The 9656-nt window shown below is 48.0% G+C and overlaps 1 pseudogene; it reads right to left on the bottom strand.

The window, feature by feature from the left end:
* Positions 1 to 6306: 6306 nt before the first annotated feature.
* On the bottom strand, positions 6307 to 6486 carry LOC142580650 (U2 spliceosomal RNA; annotated as a pseudogene).
* Between the last annotated feature and the right edge of the window lie 3170 nt (positions 6487 to 9656).

The following is a 9656-nucleotide window of genomic DNA, read 5'->3' as shown; positions in this document are numbered from 1 at the left end:
CATCTGTACCATTTCCCGTGGGGAATCAGTCACTAAAGATGATTTGATGAGATATAGATTTGAAAGATACATGATGAAGACAGAAGGGGTGCCCTCCTTTGACGCGCGGTAGAAAGGGGAAGTGAGTTCCTTTCTTTAGTTTCGTTTTTTCCATAGGCATGTCTCTCTCTAGACAACCGCTTGAAAATGAAAACTTATCTAACTAGGAGCCAAATGTGAGGGTGAAGATACAGAAACCCTAACACTGCAGGAGAATAGAAAAAAGAAAAGTTGCATTTAAATGCGAGTATTTTAACGCTTCTTACATAAGCATTTAGCATGGTCTCAAAATTTACCATTTAAATCAACATGTTCATTATGTGCGTATTTGCAAACATTTCGTGCACTCAAGGTTGTGCACATTCAAGCATAATAGCTCCTCTGCAAAAAACATTCCCCTATATAGTTATCTCAGCGGATTTAATAAAATTGGATGTCCTAATAAAAAGCCAATGATACGAATCAGATTGTTTCTTACGCATTGCGCAGCAGACATTCCATCCGGAGCAGTAATAAGCAGTTCTTGACTTATTGGCTGGGCAGTTTGTAAATGTCAGGCATCCGTAGCCTTGTTCATCGCAAGCATTCCAAAGAGGGCCCGCTGGAAGAAAATGAACAGGATGAATTTTTTGCCTTCGAAGGCTGAGTAGGGAACAATGTAGAATTCTTTCGAAGTGTATTAAGGCGAATCAAGTATGTTAAGCTTGTTTTTATTCTTTCCTTGGTGACCTGTATAGAGTGTGTCCCAGTACCATGCATTGCGTTTTTGTAGAAGCCCAGGAAAGTTCGTGAAGTATAACCTAAGAATGCTAACGCGTTAAAATATTGCGTTCCCTTCAAGCGGTGACCCGTGGCGCCAAACCATTTGTATCTTAGTGGCCTTGGTCTATCACATCAAGGTGGTACGGCTCCATCCACTCTTCGTCTACGACCTTGAAGTGTGGTTTCTTCAGATAGAGTGCGTCTACCAGGCTTACCGCATCACGACGCGCGCAACACAATACGAGCTGGTTTCTGCGACAATTCCCGGCTCGGTTTTCGCAGTTGGTCGCGACGTTTACGTGGGGTTTCGATGGAGGGCAGGCATGCCACTAATCAAGCATGGCTCTTTACGCATTTTCACATAGCCTCTTCGCACCTCACTCATGAAAACTGCCTAGTGCTGACCGCCCTCCAACCCTGTTTGAACCCTGACCGTTCCATACTTGCCACTGTGTTGCTCTCGCAAGTGTCCGCTTGGTTTCGCGCCCTCAATCAGCGGTACTGTTAGGTCGGGCACAGAAGCCCACAGTAGAGCAACGTCCAATTTCAAAACAACGGAAGCGATACCGAAACTTTCACCATAATCAAGAAGTCCTTCCCATGTACGCCACCCTCGCGACTACTTTTCATCCGTGTCACAAGCGCACCACGTCCTCGGTCAACTTGCATTTGTTTCGCCGATACCCGCACAGTCGTTCTACATCGGTGTTCGACCACCGCGAATGACCAGCGTCCTGCTTATTTTAGAAAGCAACAAGAAGCAACTCGTTCGCAGGTATCTTTCAGACCAAGTGAGATGCAAACAGCAGCGTCGTACGAAACGACCGATTGGTATAGCGAGCGTTTCAGTGTGGCAATACAATCGCCATCGTTTACACAATTTGCGACCTTGCCGCCCTAAAGAATCGACATGCCTCTGCACTCGTGGCCTGGCGAAAGCGAAGACACGAACACGCCTCATCCTACAGGACAGAATGATGCAATGCACAAGGAAAAAGTTCAAGTCAACGCCATCACCCCACCATGCGTATCGCTTCTGATGTGCCTTGTTCTTAATGGTCCACCACCTCTGTCGCTCTTCCAATAGCGTGCACCTATCAGTGGATCGGACGATCAAGCAGATTCAGACAGCACGTCCCTAAGGGGTCCTGTCCAGTCCTTTGTGCATGATGACGTCATCAAATAAAGTGCCCCCATTGACAACTATATCCAATTCTTCAAAGTACCCAATAGCACACGGCACATCCCATCGACTAGCCCCACTCCAAGCACCTCTGCGAAAATGAACTCTCCTACAAAACTGTTTCGTGCAAAAATCACGATGACACATGATGGCGCCCCATTGGTCTATCCGACGCCCTCGGCACTACAAAACAATGACAGTCAGTCGCAACCTCACCTGATCTGGTCAACTGTCCCGCATGTACCAAGCTAAAGTACCTAAAGGACATTCAGCGTGGCTTTGACCGGCGTTTGCATGTATGTGCATTAGCAAACAACTATTTCTCCACGCAGTGCCGTCGCGCATCCACGTCTTCACATTTACCTAGAATTCTCTCTTGTCATTGTCCCTATTCGGGTATGCCGAACCACCATTTCTCTTGGACCACGGCCCCCTACGCCGCACCCAGGGACGTCAAGCAAAAGCCATCTAGGGTCAGATGCGACAGCCTTCACGTTTACGATTGTCTACATGTCGTATATTGAATTCAGTGTGTAGTTTCCACTTCGAACATCATTTTGTGTTTTCCATTTTATTTCCACGCGTTCTGCTGCCGTTATTGTGTTTATTTCCACGTATGGCTTTCATTTTCTTTCTTGCTCCCTTTTAGCTAAAGCAAAAAAGCCAAAATTATGGGGTTTTACGTGCAAAACCACTTTCTGATTATGAGGCACAAAAAAAACAAAGGGTGGAAGGTTATGTTAATGGGAAGCTGAAAACATTTCCAGAAAAAATGAGTGAAGATGTGCACATAATGGTTTTCAACTCTCCGAATTCGAATATCGTATTGAAATTGAGCGAAAGAAAGCGCAAATATATTTTATTTCGACGAAAAGTGCAGCAGCGGACACGCCCAGCTCGCGCGTCTCGTTTCCGCCTGTGATTGTTCGGGCGCCTCGTGACGTCAACTCTAGTGACCGACCGCTGCCGCTACACATGAAGCGCGGTGCCAGGTAGTTTGGTGCTGTAATGGAAAATTAAGAGGTAACGGAAAATTTAGAGAGACTGCGTTTTTCTGAGTTCGGCGTTACTCCCTACATGTACGAGCCGATTGCGAAGAGCCGGCCTCTCGAAGAAGCGAACGATGCTGGTGCGAGCAGTGCTTTCGACGCGAACGAAAGCGAAGTCTTGGGATCTCCTCGTGTAGGAAATGCTCTTTGGTGAGTATGTTTTTGGCAAAGCGATCTAGTGATCTCGCCGATCTTTCGCCGATCTAGTGAGCTCGTTTCCGGTCAAACAACTATAGTGTTGTGTTCCTGTATGCCTCCTCATGGAACGTAAGCGGGGATGCGATCGTCGGCATTTGTGCGCTGTCCAAATCGGCAATCTACAAAGACGGTTTAAACGCGTGAAAAGCTTCCCGGTTCATGCAGTACGTGTAGTGACCTTCATCTGTAAGCAATCCGCACACTACTCGTAACCGAAAGTCATAAAGGCGGCGAATTCCGTCGGCTACGTGAGACGGTCGGTTTCTCGCTGTGCGTGAGAGAAGGGGGGAGCGTAGCGTCCTGGCGTGCGCCGGCTTTCCAGCACATGCAAACTCTACATTTGCACTGCATTATGGTAGCTGCATGTAGGCTGTTTTACAACACACGTGCAAATAGAAAATTCGCGGCGCTTTGCGACGAAACCTGCGTCATGGGCGGGAGATAAACATGCACCTTCCGTTCAGCGAGCTAACACGAAGGAGCTCGCAGTAAATCAAAATCCAGGTTTGGGTGAGTTCGTGTGTACGCTCCTTGTGTACGCGAACACTGACGGCACTGCGCCGGGCCTTAGACGAGCCGACTTGACTGGCAAACCCAACGCACGTTTTAATGATAAATTTTCGTGATAATCGTCGTCACGGAAGTGGTTGGAGCACAGCACTGTTGTTCTTGAGGGCTTGAAATTCTTTCGCTTCACAGCAGCCTCCCACTTCGTTAAAATCTTCTTGTCTTGTGGGAAGCAATGGAAGACAACATCGTCGCGGCCGCTGGTGCTCATGCAACCGTAGGCTGCACAGAAAGCCGGCATGATCGGCCCACCACTTCAGTTGATGCTGCGCACGTTGACTACCACTCTACATACACGCAGACGCACCAACAAAGGAATGCAGGGTCGATCGAAGCAGATTACGATTGCACGCACGCAGAAACAAGAACGGTCAGGCACGGTCGCGCAGGCTGCGAAGGAACAAAACACTAGAGTTGACGTCACAACACCGCGGTTTTCAATCTCGGCTCGCATCGTCAGCGTCAGCAGCAGCGTGCGGCATTCGACGGGGGGCGGAGCTACAGCGCAATTTTAACCGAAGATTATGTCGCTCCTAACTGAAAAAAAAAAACGAAATTTTACCTACATGGTTTATAAGGTTCCCGCATCTGTATATGAGTGTCTTATTGAATTGGACAGACGCTTCAGCTTCTCTTTAAGGCACCTTCGCGGGCTGGTAAGATGGAGTCCTAGCGCATGAGCGTGACCCGCGCCATGTAGAGCTCGCCGCTTTACCGTTCATCGGCCGATGCTGCACAAATTTATCCAAACATCTTCTATAGCCATTCAGAAATAACATAGAGTGCGTTACCTTCAGGCACTATAACCGCCCATTGATTTTCATCTATATTCCTGAACCTATCTTCAAAAGTGCTTATGCCCTTCCCTTTTCTGTCATCAAAATATTGGACGGCACTTAACCTTCAGCTTTACCAGTAAAACGCGATAGCATTCAAATATTCCTGACTTTGTAATCGCTTACATACACGTTCATCGTTTCAATAAAAATTTAAATGCGAGTTAGCACTCGTCCTTTCATTTTCTAGTCGTGTCTGTGTCCGTTCGCGCTACAAACCAAGAATATGTTGCCGTACCAACTCCACCAACGGTCCGCGGTTTTGTTATGAGAATATTGTCGGCTGTTGTAGCCAATTCTATTAGTTGTCCATGTTATTGTCCAGCCTTTCGTAATCAAATTCCATGAGTGACATGAATACTGTTGCACATTCTGGAAGGTACGCGAGCACCTGCGATTACGCAGGAATCTTTAACGTGTCCTGTATCTATAGCACACGCGCTCGACCCGCAGATCAGGTTAAGACAACCAATGCATGTGTTCGTCAACACCATTCCACCTGAGAATAAGTTTTTGTGGGCACGAACATTCACTGTATATAGCATCCAATATATTGGATCTGCTGCAGTTATTTGTGGCAGCAGGTTCACCCATTAAAAAGTGAGTTTTGTGACACGCCTTCATGCCACAGCCTAACTATTCAGAGTGACGACAACGTGACATCTGGTGGAGGTTCGTCACAAACGGCTGGCGTTATCGTGCGTCCGCCATCCAGGAGGAACACGTTGCTGCGAAGAACGTGTCCAAGGACCATATTTGGATGCGTATTTTCGACATCGTTGTGCGATGGTTCTGCTCTTCCTTTCCTTCCCTGCCACCCCTTATGTGAAACACTGGTGCTGGCAAGGCATGACTCTTGCGCCATAGGCTACAATGAGAGACTGATGGCTAACGGCAGACAGGACGGGTGTCAGAACTTTTCGGTTGTGACTGCTGTCGCGGATAGGATTTTTGGAAAGCAAACGGGGTGGTCATTGAAGGGCTACGTGTTCGCAGCGGCGACGGAAGCAGCTTGGTATATGCGTCGAGTGCGGCCTTCCGATACACAGGCCTCATCATCGTTGTCGACCCATACCACCAGAACAACTTCAACATCGACACGGCTCTGCTAAGCAGCAAGCAGTTGATCGACAATTTGTTGGTCCATACAGTATTTTTTATTGCTGCAGTGTCTCGTGGGTAATTTTGATCAGATAGTGTGCGCTGCCTCACACCCTACGTTAGGCCTAGTCCGGCTTCCGCACCCGTGGTGCGTGTAAACCGTTATTAGAGGTTGGACAAAGCCACGTTACTCTGTTATAGATGTAATTCGTTGTCATGCGTCTAATAGAACCTTTTTAGAGTGAAGCTGTCAGTGGCTAGGATCTGCAAAAAAAATGTCCAAGATGTTAACAAAAACAAAACAAGTGGGCCGATCCTACTGATAATGCACAAAGGATCCAAGCTCAATGGTGGGAACTCAATGAAACTGAATGATGAACTCAACTGAAAATGAACTCAATGAAACTCAATGGTGGGCTCGGGGACCTTTAGCGCGCCCTTGAACTACCCTTTTCACACGTGGGACCCAAAGAGGTGCCACGTAAAATTTTTACCGCGAAGCTCCATAGGGCAAAGTTTTGATGAAAAATATGTCCGTGAGCAGGAACCGCGCAGATCGAGAATTTCTCTTCATACGTGGGTTGATGCTGAAGATAGTGCAATACTGGGCCAACCCGCGGTGGAGGTGAAGCAGGTTTTAATCACTCCGCCAACTTGCAAATGTAAGATTAATATCTTGGGTGCAAATGCAGCTCGTCTCAGATATTAGGTTGACAAGGACAGATAGTACACTTCGTCCCGCTTCGGCCATCTACGGTCGCAGCGCCCTCCCTTTGTAGGCGTTTCCTTTCGTTCCGCTCTCTCGTGGTGGCGGTGTTGCCAGTGTGCTGCCCGTCAGGCCAGGGAGGCGGAAAGAAAGGCGAACCTTCCATGTGGCCCCGATCCTGCAAACCTGGAACGTTTCACCGGACAAACAACCAAGTTCCAGAGGGAGTTTGTGGGGAACCAATTTTGTGTAGCCTGTTTTGTGTGCGACCGCTTACAGTTTTCGACTGAACTCACAACCATTACTGCACTGAGGGACGTCGACCAACGCACAATCGCCTTGCCTACGATGAAGTAGTGTGTGCCCTCGGAGTGCGCTGAAGTGCGTGTCCGTTCTACGTGCCGGAATTCCTCAGTAAAAGTTATCGTACCGCCTTTTTCAACAGTACACGTGTATGTATACCCCCGGTGCCTCATCATCTGAGGCTCAACATCCTGGAGGAGCGACTAGTCACACCTCGCCTTCCATTTATGGGCATACGGCGTTTGACTCACTTGAATGGACAGTTCGCCATTAAGGGGCCCACCTACACAGCCCCGCAAGTCATCCACGTTCACAGAATGGAATGCACTGAATTTTTATCTTACGTAACGTAACGCTTGACATCTTGTGTTATTTTCGTTTTACTGTAGCGCGATCCGCTTTTTTCCTTTGTTGGTATGATTTCGCCCTGTTGTTTCAATTAAACACCTTTTCTATTCTCGAATATGCAAATGCCCGGGTCTGCGTTGAGTTTCTGTCACTCCACCAAGACATCGCCACACGTGCAGTCTGCAGGAATCTACCATCGAACCGAGAAAAATTTCTAATGCAGTAAATACCTAGGGGCTTTTAGGGCGTTGTAGGCGGGACCACAAAAAGGAAGCTTGCGAGTCTTTGCTGGGGCGTTGTCGTAGGATGCTGGGCCTTACAAAGTGTGCCACAAAGTGCTTCTGCCTTCATGTACCAGATGCCCCCGTAAAGCCATGAGCCAATTCCTAAGCGTCACGACATCTCCAATGCTGCCCTAGATCATCAAGATAGGTGCACTTTAGTACACTTGCTCCGGGAGCAGGGAGGACAAGGAAGACCAAGACAAGTCAAGACAGACCCGGCGTCATCAGTAGCCTTCGTACTGCGACAAGCCAGGGAGCAACATACCTTCCGTGGAGCACTTTCGGATGCCCCCGAAATGTTGCTGGACACATTGAAAAGAGTGACAACCTACAACAACTGGAATTATGAAGATAAGTTTCGCTACTTGTACTTTAAAGCGAAGCTTTCCTGCCGTGTTCCGAGCACTTTTTGATGCGTTTCTGGCTTCTAACGCCAGACACGTTGAACAGTATGGTGGCATTATCCAGGAACGTCACCGCGAAGGAAAACTTTACGAACGCAAAAAATAACGCGAAGCGGCGCCATCCTTTCAAGCTGCGAAATGAGTACAGTCGCGATCAACTTGAAGGTGATTGCACGAGCATCGACCGGCGGGCCTTCGAAGCAGCATAGCGGCCGATTTCGGAACTGCGAAGATAAAAATTGCGCGGCCTTCTTCCCCTATTATGCTTTTCCAGGCTGCAACCATCACTCCCAAGACCAACTCGCCACATTTTTGTGTTTGTTTCCCTTTCATGGCAATGATCTGTGTGCGTCACTTCCTCATGCATATTTTAGCTAACAATGACGCCTCTGCGCAAAAGCTCATAACGCAATCGAAATGAATTCGCAGGTTATGCCGTGAACGGTGACGGGAGTGACAGCTTTTCATGGAACACCAAAAGAGAGAGAGGGGGGAGCTATCTGATGTTTCCCTCTCGACCGACGGTGATAACGTAACGTGGCGCTGTTCCTAGTTTTAGTCGCCGCTCGGGCGATCACCTTGAAATTGATCGCGACTGTACAAACACCGCCAGGTGCGTGTGGCTCACGACAACCGCCACGTAAAAATTCGCCCTGCTTACGCTTCCTTCCTATATTAGCAGGCCCCCATTTGCTCACCAAGTCAATCGCTACAGATTAGAGTACATTGGCCAATGTATCGAATGATGCTCGGTTGACGAGTTCATGTAAGCGCTGGAACACGGCCACCTGCAGATGCCAGTCCCTTTCCTATCTGACAACGACCCCTTAACCGGTGTGTGTAAGAAAGATTCTTCCATCTCCATGTCAGATTGATGCCCAGGGAAAGGAAGGTGCTCACTGCCGCTGATCTTGCGGAACGCAAGCTCAAGTGGGTCGCAGCCAAACATTCTAGGTGCGCTGCTAGGAAATCCGAAGCTCGAGTAGCTCGCATGCATCAGGTCAGGTTAGCCGCACGCGAACTGTGTGCAGCCCAAACGAAGCAACTCAGGGACGCCAGACCGCCGCTACTCAGTGGCTGGCGACAGCAAAGGCGGGTACGCAGCCACTAATGCTTGCTTAGAGAAGTCCTTCGCCAAGGCCTTTTTGGCTGCTCTTTTAGCATCTGCTATTGCATTCGGTTTGCCTCACACGTTTATGGCGTCCAAGAGAAATTCCTGACCCACTCTACGACCAAAAAAGTTGAGCTTTAACAGGAACTTCTCAATCGGTATTGAAAAGAGTGAGATCTCTCCGAAAAGGCAAAAACACTCAAGATCTTGACACCCTGTTTGTGGAACATTCCCTTCCGATCAATATAATTCTCACTATAAATGAAGACACTGTGGTCTGGAACGACCATAGATATCCCGAAATCTGCACCAGAAAGCAAACGACACTCCTACGCATGCTCCTTCACAAGCACGCCAACGAGTCGTCTTTCCCGTACATCTATTTTAGGTATCTGAGGTGCGCTCATTACATAATGCACCCCACCGTCTTTAGTACGAACCCACGGAGATTAGTCGTACCGACGGACGTGGAATGGTGCCCTTCCATGCACTTTATACGAGGATGAAGCACCTAAGATTTAAGATCTCCACGGCACTTGCAGTTGCCTTTGGAAACAGTGAATTTCTTGGTGAGGCTACCAAGGTACTCTCAAATAGGTGTATACAATATCCATCTTGCTCAGAAATCACTACAAGTCGAATAATTTCTTCCTGTAATATGCTGCTTTTTAACAATATAAATGCTACAGAAATTCTGAAAATTGTCTGCTAATGCGTAAACTTTCTTTGACTCGCCTGCTACTTCGACTTTGCATATTTGTTTAA

Source organism: Dermacentor variabilis, chromosome 4 (assembly GCF_050947875.1).
Source record: "Dermacentor variabilis isolate Ectoservices chromosome 4, ASM5094787v1, whole genome shotgun sequence".
In the NCBI taxonomy this organism is placed as follows: Eukaryota; Metazoa; Arthropoda; class Arachnida; order Ixodida; family Ixodidae; genus Dermacentor; species Dermacentor variabilis.
This window is presented reverse-complemented; position numbering and strand designations above follow the sequence as displayed.